At 40.7% G+C, this 26,731-nt stretch overlaps 2 long non-coding RNA genes across 2 annotated transcripts; both read right to left on the bottom strand.

Annotated features, from left to right (window-relative positions):
- Nucleotides 1–6,142: 6,142 nt before the first annotated feature.
- On the bottom strand, nucleotides 6,143–19,488 carry LOC135410608 (uncharacterized). Its single transcript, XR_010428779.1, has 4 exons — nucleotides 19,353–19,488; nucleotides 9,687–9,755; nucleotides 8,170–8,324; nucleotides 6,143–6,353 (listed from the first exon to the last, which is right to left on the bottom strand). It is a non-coding gene; the product is annotated as an uncharacterized LOC135410608 (long non-coding RNA).
- A 6,187-nt stretch (nucleotides 19,489–25,675) lies between these two features.
- LOC135410607 (uncharacterized) lies at nucleotides 25,676–26,471 on the bottom strand. The gene is made up of 2 exons (XR_010428778.1): nucleotides 26,254–26,471; nucleotides 25,676–26,107 (listed from the first exon to the last, which is right to left on the bottom strand). It is a non-coding gene; the product is annotated as an uncharacterized LOC135410607 (long non-coding RNA).
- Nucleotides 26,472–26,731: the final 260 nt, after the last annotated feature.

The raw sequence follows: 26,731 nt of genomic DNA, 5'->3' as shown, positions 1-26,731 counted from the left end.
ACCATCTTGGTGGCTCTGCACTCCATATGTCATCTGTAATATATCTCTTACTGGGGAGCTGAAAACTGGATGCAGTACTGCAGATATGGACTCAGGGCTGAGTGGAGTGGACTAATCACTCTTCTGGACCAATCAGCTACCGCTTGCTACTGCAGTCCAGGATGTGATGAGCCTTTGTCACTGCAAGGGCATCCTATGGACTCCTGCTCAGCTTCTTGTCTACCAGGACCACCAGACATTTTACAAACTTCCTCCCTAGCAGTCAAGTCGCAGTCTGGGGTCATTCCCTCCCAGGTGTAGGACTTTGCATTTTTCTTTGCTAAATTTCTTGAGATACTTGTCAGCCTGCATATCAAGGTCCCCCAATGGCAGTCCTACCCTTCAGTAAGTCAACAACTTCAGATAAGAACTCATTGATATTACTGTGTGAAATTCACCTTAATAATTACCACTCACTCATAAAAATAACTCACACAATTTATTATTTTTATCTTGTAAAATAATTCAGTATTCTGTGATGTGTAGGTCTCCAGAGTTAAAAAGTTCACTTTTCTAGAAAATTCACAATTTCTTATTGTTCCCTGATTGTTCAAACAAATTATTAAAAAGCAGTAACTTTCTTCTGCTCTGGTCTGCTAGCTTGTGAATGACAATAGGGTCAAATCTTTCCACTCATCAGGTTTCCATTGTCAGACATTTCCAAGTGTTCAGCCACAGTTTCTTGGCTCCATTTATAGCACCAGAGACTTCCAGGTGGTCTCTCTATCCAATTACCCACTGGTCTGGTATTAGTTTCTGTAATAAGCTGGAGGTGTCACACTTCAGTCTGTCAAAGCCAGAGGCAAAATGCACTAATATGAAACATTCTATTTCAACACTTTGTTAAGCAATACATGTTTCCCAACTTCCTTTTTTTTTTGGACTGCCAAATAATTTTTGAAATGGGAAATTTTTTAGAACTTGATTTTAGTTTAGTCAGGATCTGCAAAGTTTTATCTCCACCAGACACTGCATAGGTGATCTTCATTGGAATAAGAACTGTTTGTAGTCTCAAAAAAAATCCTATAAAAAAAAAAGAACAAAAATTAAAATTGCTCTTGGTTTCCACCACGACTCTACTATCATTTTTAGCAACATTCTACAGCTTCTTTTCCTTTCTGTGCCACTCACAGCAGAGTTTTCCAAATTTCTTTCAAAATGCACTAGCAGGAGAGAGAAAAGTGGTAGAAAATTTAGCCAAGTGAGTTTAGGGAGGAGATAATATGTGACAGAAGGATGAAGGAGCAAGAGTCAAGGTGTAAGTCTTTCCTCACGTGCATATGGGCCACAACAGAAACAAGAGTTACTGCTGCTGTTAATACTTACCATCTGCACAATGGCAGGACCCAAATGAGAAAATATGGGAAGCTCTGACCTAGAGAACAAAGACACCAGAAAGCATGTCTGAGCCACAGTGTGGTCATAATAAGCCAACATAAAGGTGATCAGAAGTAGGACACCAAATAAAGTACTGTTACAATCTGCTTAAATGTTGCAGAAAGAACTTCAGATTTGGATATTCCCCCCAGCAAAATTAAAACTCGCACAGAGTTATCTGTTGATACCAGATGCTAAGAGACGCAAAGAGAAAGAGGAAAAACTAAGGAAAAGTTGGAAGAAGCTAAGATTAGTTTTAGAAGCATAGGAGAGTTACCACAAAACTACCTTTGTGCTGAGCCAGGTTGGGGGGGGTGTGTCTTAGCAGCTTAGTTCTCAGGAATGCAGCCAGGACGTGCGGCTTTGCCGCTTACATTTGAGCCATGTCCCAGGACAGAGAGGGTCCTGATCCTCAGCAGCAGCACTTTTCAGCCCTCGGTAAGGGTAGAAGGATAAGGTATAACTCATGCATGTGGCACGGTGGGTGTCAGTTCTTCTCCAGGCCAGCAGAGTTTCAGTCTCAGATGGCAGGCAGGCAGCATGTGGTGGCAGAGAAAAGCTGAGGGCAATGTGGGGAGGGATTCTCAGCTAGGGTAACTGGTTCTCTCTTCCTTTCCTCCCCCTGATTTTCCAAAATTTTTCCTCGAGTTTTATAGTGTTCAAAGGAGGTTGTACACGGTTTCTTGGCATGTAGCCCTATTCAGATGTGTGAAGAGATATGACAACCATAAACATTAGCAGGAACTTTTGGCTGGAAAACTCTAGCAAGAAACTCTGGTAAGGGCTTCTGTCAGGAAAGCTGACAGAGAATTTTTGGTAGGAAGTTTTGACATGCAGAAACAATGGTAAAACATTGTTTTTGGCATTTCTATATTATCTGTTTGTTACAAGTACACATTACCATTATATGAGATTCACTCTCTGCAGCAGAGTCTCTTATTTGTCAGGCAACCATAGCAAATTGAATGAGAAATTCTAAACCAGGGCTATTTTATAGTAAGTCAACTCAAAGAAATAATATTCTTTCACAAAAAAATAGTGATGAACTGCTTGCATAGTGCAGATTTTTCCCAGTCTGCCAAGAAATCAGCAGTATTGGAATTCCTAATTTTAAATCATTTTACTAGTAGAATTTTAGGAACCTGTAAGGGTCTGTAAGGAGGAGACTTCACCCTGAAATCGTGCTGAAGCACTCACAGCTGCCAGCAGTCAGATTTATTAGGATGGCGTCTTTGGAGGCTGCTGTTGGTTCATCACAACCAATCACTGCAGGTCCAATATTATTCTGTGTGCTGGTGTTATAAATCCTGTGGGCAAGGAACTGGGATGGAGGCTGTTTTCTATTCCTCACTTTTCTTAAGAAAAATTCAACAAGGGATTATTACTTCTAGTTTACCATTGACGTAGAGGAAGTTCAGCTTCCTCTTATTTCCTTGATTTGGCTGTTAGATGACACAAAGAAGTCATAATCTACTAATTTTATTCACATTTGAACTGAGATTTTTTTAAAAAAATATATAATAATTATAGGTATTTTTTAAAAAATACCTATAAATACGAGTGACCTGGAATGCCAAGATTCCTTTCCTTGTTTTTGTATCCTTGATAAAACTTAGTACTTCCTAATGGTGTGTTGGCAAAGCTACATCTTTGTTCACAATCCTTTTTTTTTTTTCCCAAAACAAAATAGGATGGTATTTTGTAAGCAAAAAAGCTAAAAACTGCACCTACATATTTTTGGCCCTTTAGGTATTTTTTGCATTCTATTCCACCAGACTTCAAGCTTAGTAGAGTGTGCCAGAAGCACTAGTGTGTGTTAGTTAAGCCAATAAAATGAGCAGTGGGTTTAGGTATTCAGAATAATATAGCAACAGAAAGAAAGGTAAAAAACATGTAATGGCTTTTTGTTCACAAAAATGGCAGGCTTTCTTATTAGAAAGTTTAGTAGCATTGTAATTTAGAGGAGAAAATAATGTGATTAGTACCACATGTACTGTCACTGATTTTCTTACTAGACCTCAACATAACAAGGTTAACAGGTTAACAAGACTTAACCAGGAACAGAATAAAAGCCTGTCTTAGTGGATTTGCCTAACATCTTCTGTTTCCTTTGGAATGATGGGAATTCACAATCAGAAGGCACAGTCTTTCTCAAGCTGAATGGTATGGTTGACACATCTGAGTAACGGGATGCCGTTCAGAGGGACCTGGACAGGCTCAAGAATTGGGCTCATGTTAACTTCACAAGTTCAACAGGACCAAGTGCTCTTGGGTTGGAGCAAACACTGGTATCAATACAGGCTGAGGGATGTACAGATTGAGAACAGCTCTGCTGAGAAAGTGGGGATTCTGGTGAATGACCCAGCCATGCATACCTGAAGCCCAGAAAGCCAACCATATCCTGTGCTGCATCAAAAGAAGAGTGGACAGCAGGTCAAGAGAGGTGATTATCCCCATCTACTTGGCCCCCATGAGATCCCACACGGAGAGCTGTGTCCCGGACTGGGGTCCTCACCACAGGAAAGACATGGACTTATTGAAGGAGATGCAGAGGAGGGCCACAAAAACAACCAGAGGGATGGTACATCTCTCCAGTGAGGAAAGGCTGAAACAGCTGGGATTGTTCATCCTGGAGAAGAGAAGACTCTAGAGACACCTTACTCTGGCCTTTGAGTACTTTAAGGGGGCTTATAAGAAAAACGGGGACAGATTTTTAGCAGGGCATGCTGCCATAGGACAAGGGGTAAAGGTTTTAAACTAAAAGAGGGTCTATTTAGGCTAGATACAAGGAAGAAACTTTTTACGATGAACGTGGTGAAACAATAGAACAGGTTGCCCAGAGAGGTGGTGGATGCCCCATCCCTGGAGACATTCAAGGTCAGGTTGGATGGGGCTCTGAGCAACTTGATCTGGTGGAAGATGTCCCTGCTTACTGCAGGGAGGTTAGACTAGATGACCTTTAAAGGTCACTTCCAATCCAAACTGTTTTATGACTCTATACGGGTTTTTCCCATCTGGGAATTAAAAATTGAGCTGGTCTTTTGTGAGTTATTTGACAAGAGACAATTTAATATGGTGCAAAAAATTTCCAAAGGGCTTAAGTCAAGCTGTACGCACAACAATGGAAGAGGAAAGTCTAGAGCAGGGAGAGTTAGCAGAAAGCTAGGAGATGGGGCTTTATGACACGACAGGAACATGGTATATCCAGATACGTAGGAATAAGAAGGATAAAGTTCTGTTGCAGAAATACAGTTGTTTCTTTTTCTCACCTGCTTCAAAACATTCTTCAAATTTATTGAAAACACTTCTCAAAATCTCTAGTGAACATACTCTGTCTATCTAAAAAGCAATTTCTCATTGGTACCTTCCTAACTTGCAAAATAAAACAAAAGAGAACTTTGATAACTGCACTAGTACTGCTTATTCCATAAAGGGACGAAGAGTTTTACCACAAATAAGGAGGCTCTGCAGATCTTGGGTCAAAAATTGCAATCAGAACCCTAATGTATTTGTCACAGTTCCTTAACTGAGACGGAGGTCACAGTCTATGCTCTGCACCATTCATCTTTATTAGATGTTCTGCAGAAGTCAGGTCATCAGACATTTCTGTATTATTTTCTGCATACCTTGGATGTTGTAGACATCTATCCAGGTAGTTATGGTTTAAAAGGACCATTATGGCCCACTTCCCAGTTTGAACTCCCTCCAAACAGCTTCTTTCTTTCTTAACCTCTAGGTAAGGGACATTTTTTCCAAGAGACTTATAAGAGCCTGTATTTGACTTCATCTCAATCCTTGAAACAGGACTATTTTCTGAACTAGATTTCCTTGAAAAACATCTAATGGTTTTCCCATGGCAGGGCTCTAACATAAATACAGATGAAAGAAAACAAACACACTGCTCAGGCCTTTATCTCCCACTTATGTGCATACTTAATTGCACATGCAAAAATATTTCCATTGATTTGGGACTTTTCACAAGCAGAATATGCAGTTCATGTGTATTTGTAGAACTGGAAGTTCATACACTGTTATACATAACCTAACATTTGGTATTATTATTGGAGATATATTGAAGTAAAGACTTGCAGATTTGAGTATAAAAAGAAATTTTTATGACTTATAGTATAGAAGTAATGGTTTTCTGGCAATTGACACACAGGCTTTGTGCTTTGCCAGGTCACCTCTTCAACAATATTGACTACTGCAAAACATTTTGAAATTTCCCATTCCTTGAATTACTCCAATCTAAACAGATCAGTGCTTAACTTTATATCTGCATTCCAAATGGCATAGTCCTCCAGCTTTTTAGTTAAGCTTTCTCTTTGCAAAGGAATATTTGTTTTATTGCAATGTGACATTACTTTTGGTCTAGAACTGAATGCTATTTAAGCATTTAAAAATTAACTCACTGTTTAGAACAAGAGAACTAACTCTTGTTGTCTGACTCCAGTAAACATCATAGACCATAATATTTCAAAAAATTCCAACCACTTGATCAGCTTGGAACAGCTGTTCGTATCCTGCCAAAAACTTCATTGAAATCGGTTTGTGGGGAATTCTCCAAAATACACCAGCAGAAGAACTACTCTCAGGGTGCAATTTCCCAATATGAAGAACGAAGAGAAAAAAACTCTCCAGGCAATATTAGATAAGATAGAGAGCAGCTCTTTTAATGAAGGCCTCCTGGCCATGGAGTACAAAGATGCACGCCCCACATACAGAATTCTTACACTTTTATGTCTTTTACTAATAATCATATCTAATGGGGACATCCAATCCTGAGACCCCTCATGCCCTGATACCACTCTCAGAACTACCCCACTGGAGCTCCTCCAAGGACCTTGAGCCTTCTATCTTGTTTTGTCTACAACATCTCTTGCTATTCCAGTCCAGGTGCAGGTCCCAACGGAATGTTCTTGCTGAATATCTATTGCCTTGAAAAGACAGTTAAAAGATGGTTGAACCGAAGCTTCAGGAATGTGACACACAAACTGTGAGAAAGTAATGGTCTGAAGTGAAGGAAAACTCCAGCTACGTTAAAATCTACAAAAAGCTAAAAATCTTAAAAATTCAAAGGCATCAGTACCCATTTAAGAAAACTTTCATAATGAGAATAATTAAAATTCTGCTATTATGTCAGAGTTCTGTGCAGGCCTTATTTTCTGCCTCTGTGGGAATAACAAAATTCATGAGTTCAATGCCCATTTTTCACTGCAGAGAGCAAGCTGTTTAACACTGCCAACAACACCAGCTTCCCCTCCTTCATCTGCATTATTGGATGACACATATAGAAAATGCAGTTCATGTCATGCTTCCTGCTCATTCAAAATAAGGAATACCAGGCATGAACTCTTCTGCCCTACTTGTACTGATTGTCAGAACATAAAAAAAGAGTCCTCTTTTTACAACTTATACGTTTCTTGCAAATTAACTAATGCCAGGATAATGGATTCATATATAAATGTGACACACAAAGAAGTATGCCCTTGATCACATTTGAGGTGAACAAGTATGAATCTACTGAACATAGGTTAGTACAAGTATTATGACAACATTACTAAGCTAATATAAACTAACATATAAGCTTCTTTCTCTAATGATACTTTCATCTGTACTAGCAACTGTATGAAGAATAAATTAACAAATTTTAGTGCATTGTTAAAAATGTCTGGATTCTTTCACAGTCAGTTTTTGCACATGTCTAAATTATCAGTGAAGTTCATTGGGAAATTTGTTTTCCTGCCACTGCTTCAGCATCCACTAGAAGAGAGATCAAAACACCAAGAATCTCAGTCCTTATAGTAGTTGCCACTACACCAATAGTCCTTACTATCAGTTTCTCGTTATTAACTATAACTTCCAAGCAAATATGCCCTCCTCACCATCTTTCATTTTAGAACACTAACCTCTGTGAAATGCAATGACAGATAAGTGAAGAAATAGTAACAGTAGACTTTCAGCCTTCTTTAAGCAGAATAGTCATTAATCCTGTATTATTTTTAGCTACCCTAATGTAAGTGGTTTTGTTTCTAGCTAAGGAGAACTACAGAGATTAAACAGAAAGGTCAAAATCACCGTGTGAATGATTAAAGACAAGTTCAAATTAAAAAGAAAAAAAGGATTCCATTCTTCTTGGTGCTTATCAGTGGAAAAGGTTGTTCTTTCCAGCTGCACCACCTTGAGTATTGAAAAGTATTGGTGTTTGGTTAGCAGCACAGTTTATTCATCTGAGGGCTTCCTGCCTAACAGCATTGGATTATAGAAACAGAAATGTTTCTGAAATTAATCCCTGCAGATCTCAAAATCCCACTCAGAGAGGAACAATTGCCAGTTCTACATCAGGTCTACCATAGCTTTTTCTAGCCAAGGCTTGAAAATCCCCAAGTTTACCCAAGCTCTCTGGGTGAACTATTCCTCTGCTTCTCTACTGTCCAGTGAAAGTTTTTCCCAATGTCCAATGCCTCAAACTGAAACTCTGCTGTTGTCTCATGTCATCTGCCACTACTGCAAAGATTTAAGTTCCATAGCCTTTGCAACTACCACTCAAAAATTTGTAGGCTGCTGCCAGACTATCCCTTAGCTTCCCCTTTTCCGTGCTGAATGAGCCCAGCTGTTGCAACCCCTCTACAAAGGCCATCTGTTCAAAATCCCTGACCATTGAAAAAGGTCTCCTTTAGACTCTTACCATTCCCAACAACCACTGGAAAAGGGGACTTAAAACAGGTTGCAGCATTCCAGATGCAGTCTTACCAGAGCCATGTGGAGGGTTATAATAAATTCCTCCAATCTTTTGGCCACACCTTCCCGATGTGTGCAGTAGCCCATTATCCACTTCTCCTTGCTCATAATAGCAGTACACTCTTGGCTCCTATTCAAGCAGCTTTTCAGAAAAGCCTCTGGTGTCCCTGTGGAAAAGAAACTGACAATGAGTCAGTAGTGTGCACATGCAGCAAAGGAAGACAGCCAGCTTTTGGGCTGTATTTAGAGTTTAGCCAACAGTCAAAGGAAGTGACTATTCCCTCTTTCCAGCTTTGTGAGACCACATGTTCTGTATCCCACTTTGGGCTCACTCCAGTAGAAGAAAGATATTGGCCTCTGGGATCACTCCAGCATGAGAGCCACCAAGGTAGTCAGGAGGCTGAAGCACAAGATACTCAAAAAGAAACTGAGGGAGTTGAGTTTGGTCAGTAGAGAGAAAGAAGGCAGTGGGATATATTATTGCTATCTACAGCAATACACTGAGAGAGTATAGAGCGAACAGAGCTACTCTTCTCTGAGGGACAGAAAGGACAATAGGTAAAAATCACATGCTGGAACACAGCAAATTCCAACTCAGCATAAGGGAAAATTCTCAACATGAGGGTAGATAAGCACTGTATCAAGTTATAGTGTGGAGATATTCAAACACAACAGGACAAGGCTCTGAGTAACCTCATCTAATGGTAGAAGGATCAACAAGTCAGCCTCCAAAAACCTTTTCAACCTACTCAAGCCAGTAACTCTGTTTGCCCTCCACTGTATTCTCAAGGTCTCCTGCAATAAGGCTGCTTCTCACCTAACCTGTTCCCAGTTTTCTAGGTGCAGATAGTTATTCTTCTTGTTGAAATTCATGCTGGCACAATTCTCAAGTTGCTTAAGGCTACTCTGGATAGAAATTGTGTCCTTTGTTGTATCAACAGCTCCTCCCTGTCTTAGTGATGCCTGCAAATTTGCTGAACAGTGCTTTCTGCTTTATTATACAGGTCACTGATAAAAACAATGAGGAACATCAGCTCCGTTATCAACTCTGGAATACTTTGAACATAGAGTCATTTGAATTCACCCAATGGTCTGATCATCCAGCCCATACATTCTCAGCTTCCAGATTATAGATCTGGGATCAGAAACCTTGCTAAAGGCATATTCATTTCTCTCTCCTCATTCTTATAACCAGTCATTTCACTACAGAAAGCAATCAGGATGTCTGTTTCTGATTACCTCCTTGTCCTGTTTGAGTTTAAAAAAGGGTTCCAGGAGAAGATCATGCACCATGATCTTCTCAGAGACTGAGGTGGGCCAGCAGCTGACAGTGTTTCAGATCCTCTTTTTTGCCATTCTTGAACATGACTGTACTGTTCACTTTTTCCATTCATCACAATTTTTCACAGACAACACACAGGAGCCTTGCAATCACCGCAGCCAGGAAGGCAACTACAGCAGCCAACTTTTTCAGCACCTTTAGGCTACTCCCAGGAATATGAACATGTCCATATGAAGTGGGCTCTAACCTGTTCACACTGTTCTGGCTCCTTCCCAAACTGTTCCAGTATTTGTGGGGATCAGGGAGAAGGTTTTACCTGCAATAAGAATGGTAAAAAAGGCCCTGAGGACTTCAGCCTTTTCCATATAACCCACACTATGTTTTCTCTTATACACCACCAGCCCCAAATCTTTCCTTTACAACTTGTCCTTCTTATTCAATTTAATTAAGCTATTTTTAGCTTTATCCGGGCTTTTACTTTCCTGATTTTGTTCCTAAGTACCTTAATGATCCTTTTATATTCATCCTTAGTTGTACTTGTTTCTGTCTCAAACGTGTTCACCATTTGTATTTTAGTTCATCAAAATTCACCCTTTCAGTCAAGTTGGCCTTTTGCTGAAACTTCTAGTTTTGCCACACAAAAGGATGGCTTGTTCCTGATCCCTCAAATGAGTTCACTTTGAAGGAGTCATCCAGCTGTGTTGGGCACTCTGCTGCATGGCTGCATCACAGAGGACTCTGCTCAGCAATTTCTTCAATAACCAAGTCTATTCTCTGAAAGTCTAGATCCCTAACCCTAGAGTTTTGTTTCCAGCCTTTCTCCAAATCCTGAACTCCCTTGCCTTATGCTTTCTGCAGCTTAAGATGACACCAGTGACTGCATTTTTCATCACTCCTCCTCAGTCTGTGGGCAGTAAGTCCTCCAGACTAACACCCCTGTGCAGCCTCTCCAACATTTGCATTGGAAATGTGTTGCCCCCACAGTCCAGCCTTGGGTTGTCTGCATGAAGTCCCATTATCCACATAGGAGTTGTCTGGACTGCTGAGGCCACCCATAACATTAGGTGCCTGCAGGTATAAAGTTTCCACTAGTTGTTTGGAAAAGGCCTCTTCCTCTGTTTCCTACCAATCAGACTTCTAAGATGTCCTCAATATAACTTTCTCCTCTGAAGCTGATGCAGAAGCTCCCAATAGGCATGTCTCTAATTTTGCCCTATATAGCTTGGTGAAGTCAAGGAGATCCTGAATATAAAAGCTAATCTGCTCCTTATCATCCCTGCTCCTTATCTTCACTTCTCAATGGCCTGTTTGCTCCACAGATGCCCTTCCCAACATATTCTCTGTCCCATGAAACAGACCCTGATTGAGACTGGCCCCACATTTTGCCTTCACAAACCTTGATCTCCTTGATCAGAAAGGTTCACTAAAGGCACTAATTAATCAAGGGCAGTGAATCATTCTAGATATTTCAATGAAGGCATATAAAAGTAGTAATCAATGGATATCTTATGCACAATTATTCTCTGGAGAAAATGGGATTTTTAAAGTGTACTAAAACATCTGATATTTGCATATAGGTGCAAAATGACATAAGCTGCAGAGCTATATTAAGGCATTCAACTTGGAATCTCAAGGATAAATTTGTGCTCGTCACCCTTGAAAACATAATATGACTCCAGAGCTTGTGTTCTTTGTCCCACAGTTTTTAGATTCATGCAAGCAATAGCCTAAGTGTCATGCCAAGATCTTAAACTATTGTTATATTAAATTCTACTGCTTTAGGCTGGAGTAAGATCCACTTTATTTACATCTTTTCTTTGTTTTATCTGTTGTGGTTCTTTCAACTGCCAGATTCCTTGCATTTCCATTCAACATTTTTCACAATAATACTAGGCATTTGTATGGGCATCCATGCATGGAGTATCTTACAACCAGTAACTAGTTTTTATTAGCAGCAGCAAATGTAATTTTACTTTCAGTTTGGTTTAAAATATTTTTGTTTTCATCTAGCCATTATATTGTCCATTACAACAAGCTGTACAGTTAAAAATTGTAGGTTGTATTAAAACGCACTCGTTTCCTAAATGTAATGTGAAACATTTGGGCTTCATTTTCTTCCAGACACATTAAGTTTTTATGACTTCATTTTTGAAAGATTGCCCTGTGCTCCATCATTCATATTTGTTTCTGCTCTGACACATTATACATTTACCAATAAATTTATTATAAGAAGGATTTTGGAATTCTTGTATTTTAGGATTTTTTAAAATTCTTTTCTGAGTTCACCTAGAAATTCAAATTAATGCCTCAGACACATATAAGAAATTATCTGGTAGTCAGCCCAAAGATATATGCTCATGTGTAAGCAGAGTGTACTATTTCACTCCTCTATGGTGTTCAAAAATAGCAGAGCTGTATTGAGATGTCCATTTTCATTTTATTTCATTCCATGTTAGAAAAAAATTAATTATGACTTCAACAAAAAAATTTAGTTTTTTCAGTAGACATCCTTTTTAATAACAAAAATTAGGTGCCATTCAATCCTATACAAAATATATTTAGATTTACATATAGTCACTATTTTACACACAAAAAAAAATTGAGGGAAACTAAATTAGAGATCTGATTCCATCAGATGATAAAACCACCTTTTAGTTTCTCATAAAATCTAAGGCATTCTGCTTTTTAAGAGGTGGTTGAAGGCAACTTCTATTAGCGGTGTTGGAACTTACAACCACCATGAACCTTATCACACAGCTGTAATCCTCGGTCTGCTTTGAAACTCTTGACCACATGTGGTTTACAATTAGCCTCCAGTTTCTGGAGTTCAGGTTGTCGTTAGAACAAATAGTGTTAAAAAGCTTTGTTCTTAAAGGCCAAAAATTATTTCTGTGTGAGCTGTTTCTAAACAGAATCCTGCACCTGCATCTGCTATCAACACTCCCTGCAACTGGGTAAGTCACACTCCCTCTTGTATTTTCTGGACAATAAATATCTTTTGTCGGGCTACTTCCAGTGCATTCTTTTTATGACAGAGATCATCACTTCCATGGTGTAAGAACTGCATCCAGCACATAAAACAGAGCTTGCTGATAGCCAGTCAGGCAGAAATTTGACAGGATAAATACCATTCTTCTTTCTTGTTGAATACAAGGTCCAAATTGTAAAACTTAAAAAAACCTGTATCAATGGGTAAATTAAAGCCATATCAAATTAGATATTTTCCAGCTCCTGACCCTGAACATTTTCTTAAAACTTGAACTCTGCAAACCAAATTATTTTTAGCTTCAAAACCCTTGGCTAATTTATTTTCATTTTACTTCAGTTTTGTATGCCTTTGTGCTTCCAGTTTCTGGCAATGTTTATAAGTAAGAGTGCCAAAGTCCTCTATTCAAATTCTATCCTTTGCCAAATGAAAAGGGGAAAACACTCAAAATCATGCAAGACAGTCTTTTCTCATGAGTTTTCTGTTCTCATGAACTTTGCAGGCCAATTTTGGAAATACAAAAGTTCATAATGTAAGAGACATCAGATAAGGAACCAAACTTCTGGGATTCACCCATTTGTCACTAATTCCTCTTCCTTCTGGCAAAAAAAAAAGCAAGACTGCTAAAGAGAAGTAAAAACAGCACAAAAGGGAGAAGAGTCCAGAAATTTAAAAACAAGAAAAGTAAAGATCCATGAACAGACTCAAAAGAAAGTCCTGGAGAAAAAAGAAAAGAAAAAAAATGGGGATGATAGAGTGGAGGGAGCTGCCTTCAGAAGATGAACTATGGAGAGGAAAAATGGGATGAGTAAGATGGGTATCTAAGTGGATATAGACATATGGGCTTTGCCTTAGAAGCTGAAACAACTACCTTAGACTGAAACCTCAGTTCAGACAGCTAAAGTTGAGGTGAATATTACCTAAAACCTTTACTTTCTTACCACCTTTTTTATTCTTTTGTTAACATCAGTAATTATTTTTATCTGCAATATTGGTAGTATTTTAGGATTCTAATTTTTATACATAAGTCTGCTGGTTTTAGCTGGGCTAGAGTTCATTGTCTTCACAGTGGCTAGTATGGAGCTATATTTTGGATTTGCGCTGAACACAGGGTTGATAATATAGAGATGTTTTTGTTATTGCTGAGCAGGACTTACACAGAGCCAAGGCCTCTTCTGCTCTTTGTGCTGCCACGCTGGCAAGGAATTGGTAGTGCATGGAAGGTTGGGAGGAGACACAGCCAGGACAGGTGACACAGCCAGGAGAGGTGACCCAAAGTGACCAAAGGGATATTCCATACCATATGACATCATACTCTGTGTATAAAGTGGGTGGAAGAAGGAGGAAGGGAGGGGCATTTGGAGTGATGGTGTTTGTCTTCCCAAGTCACCATTACAGGTGATGGGGCCATGCTCTCCTGGAGATGGCTGTAACACCTGCTTTCCCTCTCACAAACGGTGAATTAAGTCCTTGTTTTGCTTTGCATGGCTTTTGCTTTCTCTGTTAAACTGTCTTTATCTCAACCCACAAGTTTTCTGGCTTTTACCCTTCCAATTCTCTCCCCAGTCCCGCTGGTGGGGGAGTGAGCGAGCGGCTGCGCAGGGCTTGGCTGCTGGATGGGGTGAAACTATGACAGCAGGTATTTGATGCAGTATTTATATTAGGCCTATATAATTGTGATACGCACCCGTCAAAACTCTTAATTGTAATAGAATCCATTATTACAACTTGTAGATAAACACTGTGTATTTGAGTACAACATATGGGAACATAATGCACGTGCAAAAGAGGCCTGTGTGGGAAAAAGGACAAAATCTATTCCCATTGTCTTAATTCATTTACATTCACACACCTGTAGATGCATCTACCCACGCACTGCAGTGTTCTGTGAACTCACTCTCTGCACTCTAGCTGTTTACAATATCTTGACATAAAGAGCCTTATAAATTTCCATTATCCTGAAACTTGGAATTACAGATGCTTTGATCTTACAGTTCTCATGTCATCTAATCAAATGATCTTAATCTTCTGAATTTTCACAGCATTGTATGACCTTTAGCCACATGATTTTCATCACATTTTTCAAGAGTTAAAGCCTCACACATAATTTGAAAATATACACCTTTAAAGTGCTATTGTTAATCATGTTCATGGATGCCTGCTGGGATTCCCTGCAGTGCTTTCCTAGGCTCTGAACTAGTTTTGATTTCTGTGGATGATGTAAAACTCTTTTCTTCTTACTCACCAGACACTAACCTAACCTGCTTTGATGAAGTCACAATTCTGCAAAATCTGTATTTTTTTCATGAAAGAAACACTTTTTTGACTAAACTGATAGTATATTAATTAATATTTGGCAGAAGTCCATTTCAATTTTATTCTTCAGTTCTGAAAACAACAGAGCAATAGTGACTAATGGAAGAAACCTTTTAATAGAAATCCAATATATATTCTAAATACACATCTGTCTATGATAAATATATACATGTCTATGTAGACACATACTTAACAAATGCTGTATATGGAAATAAGTATAAGTAGGCAGGGGTATAAGTCTTTTTCTTAAAAGACCAACCTCTCTTCCAAAAAATAAGACAAGCTGCAGTCTACTATTGCACTGTGGCCACGATGTAGCTCTTAACATTAGCTAGCAAGTTCTCCTGCCAGCATTGTCATAGTTGCTATTTGTTAAAGCAAGCATTTTTCCAAGAGACTCATTTATGGTGTTCTCTGATACCACTTCATCTTTCTTTCCTTTAAGAAGTATTTATATAGGAAACTCAGCTTCCCAAAAGGGATGAGAGGAGCCCAGGAGTCCTGTCCTCACACACAGAGCTCCATACTTCAGCTCTTTTCTCCTGTTCCTTAGCAATATCTTTCAAATGAAGGAATAGGAGACATTACAATCAGTTAATATCTGAAATGTTTCTCCTCTCTTGTAAATAGACTTCTGTCTGTTGTAAAAGAGAATATTGCACTGTTTGCTGGCATTCATAGAAGTGACCTTTATTAGAGATATCTGATCTATATTGCAGAAGTACAGAACTCTGGATGAGAGCCAGCGTTCTGGATCTAGTATTCCTAACAGTGAGTTTAACTCGCTGCACCAATATAATACAATTCACAATAAGAAAAATCTTGTCATCAACCTCCTTCTTTATCAGAAACTTCTGCAGTTTAAGAAAGGCATTTTAATTTCTGCCCTCTTGGACATGGATTGACCTGCTCAGACGCCAGAAATTGAACTATGGCACGAGATGCTGAGGTGATCAGCAGGAGCAACAGGTCTGCTTTGCACTGGCCCTCCAGCCAACTACTCATGTGCCTGGGAAGGCATTCCTAGGGAAAATGTTTCCACTAAAACGTACATTTTTTTAGTGCATTGCAGTTAGGAAAGGTTATTCCTTTCCTTAATTACTTCAGCTTTATGCTGAATACTTGATGGGACGTATCCAGGCCTTGCTGACTCTGAAAGGCTCACAAGCCAGCCACTACTTTGAGATGCATCTGTCTGCATTAACAGGGAGGGTGCCAAAAATAGCAAAGGCTTAGATCTCTGCAGCCAATATTTCTGAAAACACAGACCAAAAAGCAGTAATTTTTGACATTAGAATGAGTCAAATCCAACAGATGAGACAGATTAAAATAAAAGGTTATAAAACAAAGCTGCCCTCTGGCATGCAGACCCTTTTCACCAGTCTTCCCCTGGACCAACAGCTTTCTACTGATACCCTGGGTTGCAACAAACACTGGGCAACCTGCTTGGGGTCCACTGGGAAGGTCTTCTTCCCATCACCTCTCAGATATGTGGGTTTGTTCCCTAAGCCTCTCAGAAAACGTCCAGCATCTAAACAGTGCAGGCTTCTGCATGCTGGCTCCCTCGTGCTCTCATACTAACTGTCCCATCTTCTATTCCAGATGTGCACGCCTCGGTAGTCCAAGAGAAATCTCCTGCTCCCGGGAGCTACATCTGACCCAGAGAATAGTATTCAGGACAAAGCAAGGAGGGGTCTCTTCCTGCTGCCCAGCCACTCTGTCTATCAGACGACAACAGATAGTAGTAAGCACATCAAGTGAATGTTCTTTTGTTTCCTCCTTCAGTTTCCCTTATTTTATATTCTGAGATTACAACTCTGTTGACTGAAAGGAAAAAAAAAATAAAAAGCTTTTCCCTCTCCCAGACTTCTAACTGGGAAGTGTTTTCTGATTACTTGCCTTTGTGATGTATATTCACAGATACACCTCTGACTTCTCTAAACTTGGCTGAGATGCTCAAACTCTTTTTTTGCCAGTCATACATTTCTTCTATGATCTGTCACTTGGATGTAATAATTCTTTTTGTTTCATCATCTCTTGACGTATATCGAAGTTTTTATCTTTATTATTTCTGATAACCAGCTGTTGTTTTCCTTACAATTATCTATTTCAATTTACTCTACATTTGTTATATGCTGTATCTGGTCATAAATCTAAAGTCAGTGTGGGCTTACAAAATTGACCTGTTCATACTTAAGGATTCAGAAGATTATTTATTTAAAATGTCATGACCAATTCAAAACACTAAAATAAACTTGGATACAGAACTGGACATCTCTTCAGTCTTATTTTCACCATCCCTCTCCAAATTCTGCAGCATACTGCAGTTATTGTTGGTCAGTACTATCTTTCTCCATTCTGTTCTGTTTCTTAAGGTGGAACTCACTTCTATGCTTAATTTTCCTTTTATAGTTATTAAATGTAAGTAGAAAGTTTTCTGTCTTTTTTCTATTCAACTGACCCCTATAATCAAATGTAAATATTATTCCTTATATAAATTTATTCTAATTTCTATTTCTTCCATACTTTAAATAATATATTATTACATAACGTTAAGATTCTATATTAAAATATACAAATCTGATTCTTTTTGTTGTATGTTAAAAAAAAACCAAAACAATCAGATCTCACTTTCGTTTAGACTGCCTTCCTGGTCAATGTGAAGTCTTTTTCTATCACCTGGCTATACAGCAAGTTCCAACAAGTCTAGACCCATGTAGAGTTTGATTCAATGGCTCACAACTCAGCATCAAGTGACTTGTGAATGACCAGTACACACGACATCCAACGGGGACAGGTAGATGTGTCACAAGTCCTGTGGAAGACTGCTCCCTCAGCAGCATCCAGAAGACAGGAAAGATTGCCTAAAGACACCTCAAAATGTATTGCCTAAAAACTTCCCAGATTGCCTACATGTAGATGTTGTAATCATAAACTGAATTCCACACCTTTGTTTCTGTTCAGTTGTTCAAGTTTTACTGAATACTGCTGTTTCTGGCATTGTCTGGCCTTTGACTGTCACATCCAAAGAATGCCTTACCTAGCATATTTGCTTTATTTACTTATGTTGCAAAGAAGTAGATACCCAGTGTTGTTTGCATAACTCTAGGGTATTTAAGACTTCTTCACAAGGCTAAATGTATAGCACAGCCCCCATGGGATGCTTCATTACCAAAATTTCATCATCTTCACAATCCTTTCACCCACACAGGATTTTTTTTTAATCTTTACAGCTTAAAAAAATTTTCCAGTGGAAGCACCAGCAGAACAAAGTAAGCTAGTGTAAAAGCTAGAAAGTTTTCTTCTACTTCTCTACTAGACATCACAGAATTCATTCTCAAAAATGAAGAGAAAGAATCTTTTCACAGTTGGATTAATGAACTCCCTCATTTGTGGTGATTCAGCTGATTTCTCTTTTATCAACTTAATACTGCTCTGTGTTCCCTGCTCCCACTGAAAGTGACCCAACACCAAATTAAAACAAATTCATAATTTTTTTAGTAACATGAGATGTCATTGCTTCAAGGTTACCAGAGAGAGTGGATTTCCTCTTCTCAGATATCATCAACAGTTTTTCCCACTGATTAGCTAATCCTTGCAAAGAATTGACAGAAAATACATACAACAGTACCCAACCTTTGGGTGAAATAAATACTTATCAGATATGTCTCTATATCTTCATTGCTAATTTCCATAATTAGTCATAATGAGGGGGTTAGCAAGTAACAGTTTCACACACTCTTTCCACCTCTCCCCGGGAGAGTGTGCCTATCTAGTTTTTTTGCCATGCAGCTCTTCCTGTCCTATTCCTATCTTCTTTGACACAGGCATGAACCTTCCCTTGACCTGATTTAAGAAGCCAGGTTAGCAGACATGTGACAAGAGTAATGTAGTATAAAAGTCTTGCTGTAGTTGAAATGAAAATCTGTGCCTTCACTCACACTTATGCTTCTTGGCTGCCTATCTGTCACTGTTTCAGAGAGTTGTCTGGCGGGTTACATACAATCAAATAACATTTCAGTGTCTCTGAGGTGTCCTTCTCAGGAGACATCTTTCCTCTTCTGTGTCTCAGCTCTGTGCTCAGGAGCTATGTGGGCCATGGCACTGTGCACTAACAAGTTCTCAAAAATTTTTTATAATTCACTGCAAAGCTTGCACTCATGCACAGTTTATCACAACAACAAAACTGTATCTAGACCTGACCGATTACACACTCTATTCTGAATCCTTTTAGTCCCCAGGAGTGATGATCATCCCTGATACTAAAAGTTGTATGACTAATATGTCAATGGAAGTTAAGCACTCTTCAATTCATACTGTGATAGTCTGATTCATCTTTAATGTCTTGGGGGTCACTAATCATTTGCACAGAACTCATATTTCATCTCTATGAGACCTTGAGCATGTCCCTTGTTTTTCTGGCAAAGGATTTGTCAACCCAGGATATACAGGTAAAATGTATACAGGTAAAATATACAGGATATACAATGTAAAATGTATCTATCTGTAATTAAAGGAATGATCCACATTGCCCAGTCTCTGGCAACTCCTAAGTACTTCTGACACTTTTCTGGTTGTCCTGACTGTCCTGTAAGAAGCTGAAGCACATACTTGAGAAACGTTGGATTCAGCAGTAGCTCTTCAGGAAGGAGATGGAAGTTTTGGTGTCCCTAAACTGAAAGGATCATCTATGCTCTCTTGTTTAAGAAAATAAAACAATCCCACTCAGATGGAGAACAGGAACCTCAACTGCAAAGGAGAAAAAGAAAAAATCCTTTTCGTATGGTTCAGATGACAGGAGTTAGCTGGAGTATTTTGTTCAGTTTAAGGTGCTGCAATGTGATAAAACTATGGATCAATTAGAGACAGTCCAGATGAGAACAATGAGAAAGTCCAGAAAAGGATAACCTATGTGAAAATAAGTTGAAAAACACTGGTAAAATTATTACAGTGCAGAAGAGAAATAAGGCCTTTCTTTGGGATAAATTCTGTTCATCTGCTCTGTCTTATCTATAAAATCCTAAGGTCACTCATTGCAGACTGCCTATTTTAAAGTGTTTCCACAATGGACTGAACTCCTAAATACCTCAGAACAAACTGAATATGAGTTAGCAGTGCCCTGGCAGCCAGGAGGGCCAACTGTGTCCTGGGGGGCATCAGGCAAAGCATCACCAGCCTGGTGAGGGAGGTGATTGTCCCTCTCTGCCCTGCACTGGTGCAGCCTCACCTTGAATATTGTGTGCAGTTTTGGGTACTACAATATAAGAAAGATATTAAGCTACTAGAGAGTGTCCAAAGGAGGGCAATGATGGTGAAGGGCCTTGAGGGGAAGCCATACGAGGAGCAGGTGAGGTCACTTGGTGTGTTCAGCCTGGAGGAGGCTGAGGGAAAACCTCATTGCAGTCTACAACTTCCTTGTGAGGGAAAGAGGAGGGGCAGGCACTGATCTCTTCTCTGAGGTGACCAGTGACAGGACCCAAGGGAATGGCCTGAAGTTGTGTCGCAGAAGTTTAGGTTGGATATTAGAAAGAGGTTCTTCACCCAGAGAGTGATTGGGCACTGGAACAGGCTCCCCAGGGAAGTGGTCAAGCACCAAACCTGCCAGAGCTGAAGAAGCATTTGGATGATACTCTCAGGCACATGGTGTGACTCTTGGGGACAGTCCTGTGCACTGCACAACATATTCTGTGATTCTGTGACAGGGTGTAGGAATCTAGCTTACTTCCTTACTTTATGTTATCCCTAGTAAGGGATCTAGTACTAGCTAGTAATCCCTAATAACAGTTGACTTCAAAAAGGACACTATTCTTCAGCTTCTGCTCTGGATTAAAGGATGATGACTTCAACAATTAATCTTCCACTGCTGTTCTCTTTCTTTGCAAATAAAAAAATCTGGCTAGTGCTATATTTGCACTCCTTGACAAGTGACGATGTCACTCTTCAAATATTTTGTTGAGTACTGCTTGGTTTTTTACGGCTTTATCTCTAGCCAGTTATTATGGGAGATTTTTCCAATTATGCTGTTTGCATCCAACCAGTAAGAAATAGCCATGCTGCCAGAATGCTGAGCTTATGGAAACATCAATAATGTAATTTTAACCCATGGAATCTTATTTATGGAGGATTTCTGGATACTTTTCGGTAGATCTGGGTCAATGAATGTCATTGATATCCAAAGGGAAGAAAGAGTAATTTCTAAATGTGTTGTTTTCCAAAAATGCCTTAGAGCTAGTAGGTGATCCAAGATTTCCAGACTCTAACAAACATGGAAGCTTTTAGTCTAGTCTTTAAACACATTCGGTCATCTTGACCCCACACAATGTACGGACACTAAATAGATTTCAAATCAGGTGATTAATTTGGTCACAGGCATTTCTAAGATAGATAGACTTTTCCCATGACTGAGACTCTGTGTACACTGTTTCACATTGAGTTCTCTCTGGAGCAGGCACCGTGTAGAACAGGCCCCACCTTACTGAGTCTTTGAGAGGTTATTATCCTGATTATTGCCATACATTAACTACCTCTCTTATACTCACCTCCAGTACTGTTCCCATGTTCATAGAATCAAGGAATCAACTGGGTTGGAAAAGACCTCCGAGATCATCAAGTCCAACCCTTGATTCAACATCACCGTGGTTACTGGACCATGGCACTCAATGCCACATCCAGCCTCATCTGAAAAACCTCCAGGGATGGTGAATCCACCACTTCCCTGGGCAGCCCATTCCAAAGTCTGATCACTCTCTCTGTAAAAAATTCTTTCCTAATATTCAACCTAAACCTGCCCTGGCAGAGCTTAAGACTGTGCCCTCTTCTCCTACTGCTGGTTGCCTGGGAGAAGAGACCAACCCCCACCTGGCTACAACCTCCTTTCAGGAAGTTGTAGAGAGTGAGGAGGTCTCCCCTGAGCCTCCTCTTCTCCAGGCTGAATAACCCCAGCTCCCTCAGCCTCTCCTCATAGGACTTGTGCTCGAGTCCATTCACCAGCCTTGTTGCTCTTCTCTGGACCTGCTCCAGCACCTCAATGTCCTTCCTGAACTGAGGGGCCCAGAACTGGACACAGGACTCCAGGTGTGGCCTCACCAGCACTGAGTACAGGGGAAGAACCACTTCCCTGGACCTGCTGGCTACACTGTTCCTGACACAGGCCAGGATGCCATTGGTCTTCTGGGCACCTGGGCACACTGCTGGCTCACGTTCAGCTTCCTGTCAATCAAAAATCCCAGGTCCCTTTCTGCCTGGCTGCTCTCCAGACACTCTTTGCCCAGCCTGTAGGGCTGCATGGGGCCATTCTGGCCAAAGTGGAGGACCCAGCACTTGGCATTGTTGAACCTCATCCCACTGGAATCAGCCCAACTCTCCAGCTTGTCCAGGTCCCTCTGAAGAGCCCTCCTGTCTTCCAGCAGATCAGCATTCCCCCCCAGCTTGATGTCATCTTCAAATTTGCTAATGGTACACTCAATCCCCTCATCCAGATCATCAGTAAAGATATCAAACAGAACTGGGCCCAACACTGATCCCTGGGGGACACCAGTAGTGACCAGCCACCAACTGGATGCAGCACTGTTCACCACCACTCTCTGGGCCCGGCCTTCCAGCAAGATCTTAACCCAGCAGAGAGTTCCCCTGTCCAAGCCATGGGCTGCAGCTTTTTCAGGAGTATGCTGTGGGAGACGGTGTCAAAGGCTTTGCTGAAGTCCAGACAGACCACATCCACAGCCTTCCCCTCATCCACCAGGCGGGTCACCTGATCATAGAAGGAGATCAGGTTGGTCAGACAGGACCTGCCCTTTCTAAACCTGTGCTGGCTGAGTCTAATCCCTTGTCCATCCTGTAGATGCTGTGTGATTGCACTTAGGATGATCTGATCCATAACCTTGCCAGGCACTGAGGTCAGGCTGATGGGCCTGTAGTTTCCCGGGTCCTCTTTGCAGCCCTTTTTGTGGATTGGCATGACATTCGCCAACTTCCAATCATCCGGGACCTCCCCAGTGAGCCAGGACTGTTGGTAAATTATGGAGAGCGGCTTGGGGAGCTCTTCCATCAGCTCCTTCATTACCCTGGGATGGATTCCATCTGGTCCCATAGACTTGTGAGGATCCAAGTGGCTCAGCAGGTCACTGTTTCCTCCCGGATTACAGGGGGGCTATTTGGCTTCCTGTCTCTGTCTAGCAGTTCTGGAAGCCAGTTGTCCTGAGGATAACCTGTTTTACTGTTGAACACTGAGGCAAAGAAGGTGTTAAGTACCTCAGCCTTTTCTGCATTTTTGGTGACTGTGCTCACCCCCACATCCAACAAAGAATGGAGGTTTTCCTTGCCCCTCCTTTCGCTATTAATGTATTTGTAGAAGCACTTCTTGTTATCCCTAACAGAAATGGCTAGATTGAGTTCAAAGTGTGCCTTTGTCTCTCTAATTTTCTTTCTACATGACCTAACTATATTCCTAGACTCTTCATGAGTAGCCAGCCCTTTTTTCCATAGTTGGTAAGCTCTCTTTTTTCCCCTAATTTCCTTCAAAATCTCCCTGTTTGGCCCAAGCTGGATGTCTTCCCTGCCAGCTCACCTTTCGGCACACTGGGACAGCCTGCTCCTGTGCATTCAAGACTTCCTTCTTGAAGTGTGTCCAGCCCTCTTGGACTCCTTTGTTTTCAAGGGCTGTTTCCCAAGGTACCCTCTGAACCAGTTTTCTGAGTAGGCTGAAATCTGCCATCCGGAAGCCCAGGGTAGAAGTTTTATGGATGGCCTTCTTTGCATCCCTGAGTATTGAAAACTCTTATTTCATGGTCACTGTGCCCCAGACAGTCTATGACTACCATATCTCCTACCAGGCCCTCTCTGTTTGTGAACAGCAGGTGTAGCAGGGCCTCACTCCTGGTAGGCTCATTTACCAGCTGAAGCAGGAGATTATCCTCTATACACTCTAGGAATCTCCCAGACTGCCTCTTCTCTGCTGTGTTGAGTTTCCAGCAGACATCCGGCAGGTTAAAGTCACCCACAAGGACAAGGGCTGGTGATTTTGAGACATCCACCAGTTGCTTGTAGAATAATTCATCACCCTCATCATCCTGGTTGGGTGGTCTATAGCAGATTCCCACCAGGATGTCAGCCTTGTCGGCCTTCCCCCAATTCTGATCCACAGACACTCAACCTTATTGTTACTCACTTCAAGTTCTACAGTGTCAAGAGACTCTCTGACATATAGAGCCACTCCTCCATCTCTCCTACCTTGCCTATCCCTTCTGAAGAGCTCGTAGCCATCCAGGGTAGCACTCCAGTCATGGGAGTCATCCCACCACATTTCTGTGATGGTGACTACATCACAGCTTTCCTGCTGCACAATGGCTTCCAGCTCCTCTTGTTTGTTACCCATACTGTGTGCATTGGTGTACATGCACTTCAGCTGGGCTAATAATTTCACTTCTAACTGTGGCTTTCCACCCATAGGCTCATCTCTGGAGACCCTGGTTTCAGCCCCTTCCCCCTTCAAACCTAGTTTAAAGCCCTCCTGATCAGCCCTGACAACTTATGGGCTAGAGTCCTTTTGCCCTTGCTAGATAGATGAAGCCCATCAGACTCTAGCAGGCTAGGTACCATAGAATTTGCCCCATGGTCGAAAAAAACAAAACAAATGTTGACCCATCCTACAGCCTTTCTCCCATTTCTTAAGTTTTAATGCTCCCTGTGTAAGAGTTATAAATATCATCCACATAAAGGGTTTCTATTAGGGCCTGAAGAATTATGAAGAAAAATCTTTCCTTGAGAGCAGTGACTACTCAGAACATAGAGCAAATTTGAATATAAGCCTAAAGGTGTGTTAATGCTAGTTATTTGACTGAAATGTGTACAAAAATTTAGGGGGCTATTAAAAGAATGGAAAAGCTCCATGCTACAAAATATCACAAGCTAACCACAATTAAAAAGAAAAAACCCACGACACATCTTCCTTCTAAGATATTTCCATTTCTCTTGTCATCTAAGTCAATAACAAAGAAGTGTCTAAAGACAATGTCTTTTAACAATTCAGTTCCTAGAAAAGGTACAGTAACTTACATGTCCATAATCCAAAAAATTCAGAGTAGGTTTTACCCTAACCAAAGTGTTAATGTAGCTCTGGCTTTGTAGAATGTTTGTTTATATGTAGGAAGTAATACTGTAGTGGAGAGTAGTAGTTTTGGCAGTGTAAATGGCCACTAGGGAAATGATAAAAATTATTCCAAAAGCTAAACATTTTTAAATATGCTTCAGTTGCCATGCTGTTTTGATTACCTTTTTTTTCCCCTTGAAATTTTTATTCAGCTTTTCCAGTCTCTGCCAAATCACTCAGCAATCTTTTTTGTTTTACACTCAGACAAGGATACCACACAATATCTCATGCTAAGACTATGTCTCTGAAAGAAAAAAAACAAAAGACACACAAAACCCCACAAACAAACAAAAAAACCCAAACCACCAAAATCCCCAAGAAAACCCAAACAAACAAACCCAAAACAAAACACCTTTTGTTTATCATCTTCCCTTGTGTTCGAGTACAGATGTACATGGAATGGTCTGTGACAAGAAAGAGCAGATATGTATTATTACCTTGAATGGCACTGAACAGGGTCAGGAACTTAATTCAGGTTGCCACACATAACTATCTATAATGCCCTTTCAGGTGCTCTAGAGTACTCTATACAGCCTCTAGCAGCAGGTCTCAAAAGTCATGGTTCATATCTGTATCATACCTTCTGGCCCACTGAGGATGTCTCAGATTCATGAGCATAAATATCTAGGATAATTTTAGACAGCCAAAGTAACTGAAACACTGCCAACAGCATGTTTACATTAGGGTGAAGTTGTTCTCTCTACCCAGAGCAATGACGAGACTCAGTTAGTTGGGTACACCTGAGACATCCTGAAAAAGGTAAGAGAAAAATACATAGCATATGCAATAAAGAAAAAAGTTAGGATGTTATATTGAGCAACAGATCAAAAGCACAGCATGAAAGTGTTTCTACTCCAGTGATGGCTACCTAAAAATTAGGGCAGAGGAAGCAGGCAGGAAGCAACTGGGCAGGCACTGAGTGGTTGTCCTGATACAGCAGCATATCAGAGGCCTCCTGAAGGCCTTTAAAAAGCTCCAAAGTAAAGTTATTAGTCAGAAAGCAGCAGGAGCAGAGCTGTTCCATGAGGAGCTAAGCCAAGGGCCAAGTGTATGCTCAGCACAAGCAGTGCCCTCACACTTGGGCTCTGTACCCCAGTGCTTCAGCAACACCAGGTGGGTGACCAAAAGGAGTGGCTTACATCACCCAGTGACCCCCAGGCAGGGTAAAGTCAGGTGCTGAGTCACGTCCAGAGTCAATTCGGGGTCAAACCACGATGCTCTGCCGGGAGAAACAAGAGATAAGAGTAGGAGTTTACCTACAGCATAGTCCAATCATGAGACAGGTCTAGAGATAAGGCTATAACACAACAAAATCTCAGCCAGTAAGTCAGGGCAGCAAGGACAAAAGGCCAAGAACAAGATTACCTGCAGTATAGCTCAGGGCCAGGCTGAAATGGAGCCCCTGGGCTCTCAGTTAGAGGTGTGGATGTGGCCCCAGGTGAAGCTGGTCAGGGCAATTAAGGCTTATTGCTGCCCTCAGGCCCTGAAAATTACAGAAATTAGGTCACCACAGAACTGGAGTAAAGGTCCTATTCCGTAGGGATTGGGTTTTAGGAAGGATGCTGGATGAAGCATCCTGGGAAATGAAGTCCTGAAGTAATCTATGACATGAGCAGTGAGATACCCACGGTGATTGGTTGATAAGTCACATGGTGTGACATGTCACTATTGAACCCATATGTAAGCTGTTGTCTCATTTGAATAAAGAGAACTTGGCAGTGAACCCTCAAGCTAGCTGTGTCTGTATGATTTATTTACTTATTATATTAATAAGCTATACTATTCTGTAATTAAAATTGGTTAGAAGAGAGGAAGCATCATTTCAGTAGTGGTGCACCTTGGC

The sequence above is a fragment of the Pseudopipra pipra genome, chromosome 3 (assembly GCF_036250125.1).
Source record: "Pseudopipra pipra isolate bDixPip1 chromosome 3, bDixPip1.hap1, whole genome shotgun sequence".
NCBI classification, from domain to species: domain Eukaryota; kingdom Metazoa; phylum Chordata; class Aves; order Passeriformes; family Pipridae; genus Pseudopipra; species Pseudopipra pipra.
The sequence above is the reverse complement of the archived record's forward strand: the minus strand, read 5'-3'. Positions and strand labels throughout refer to the sequence as shown.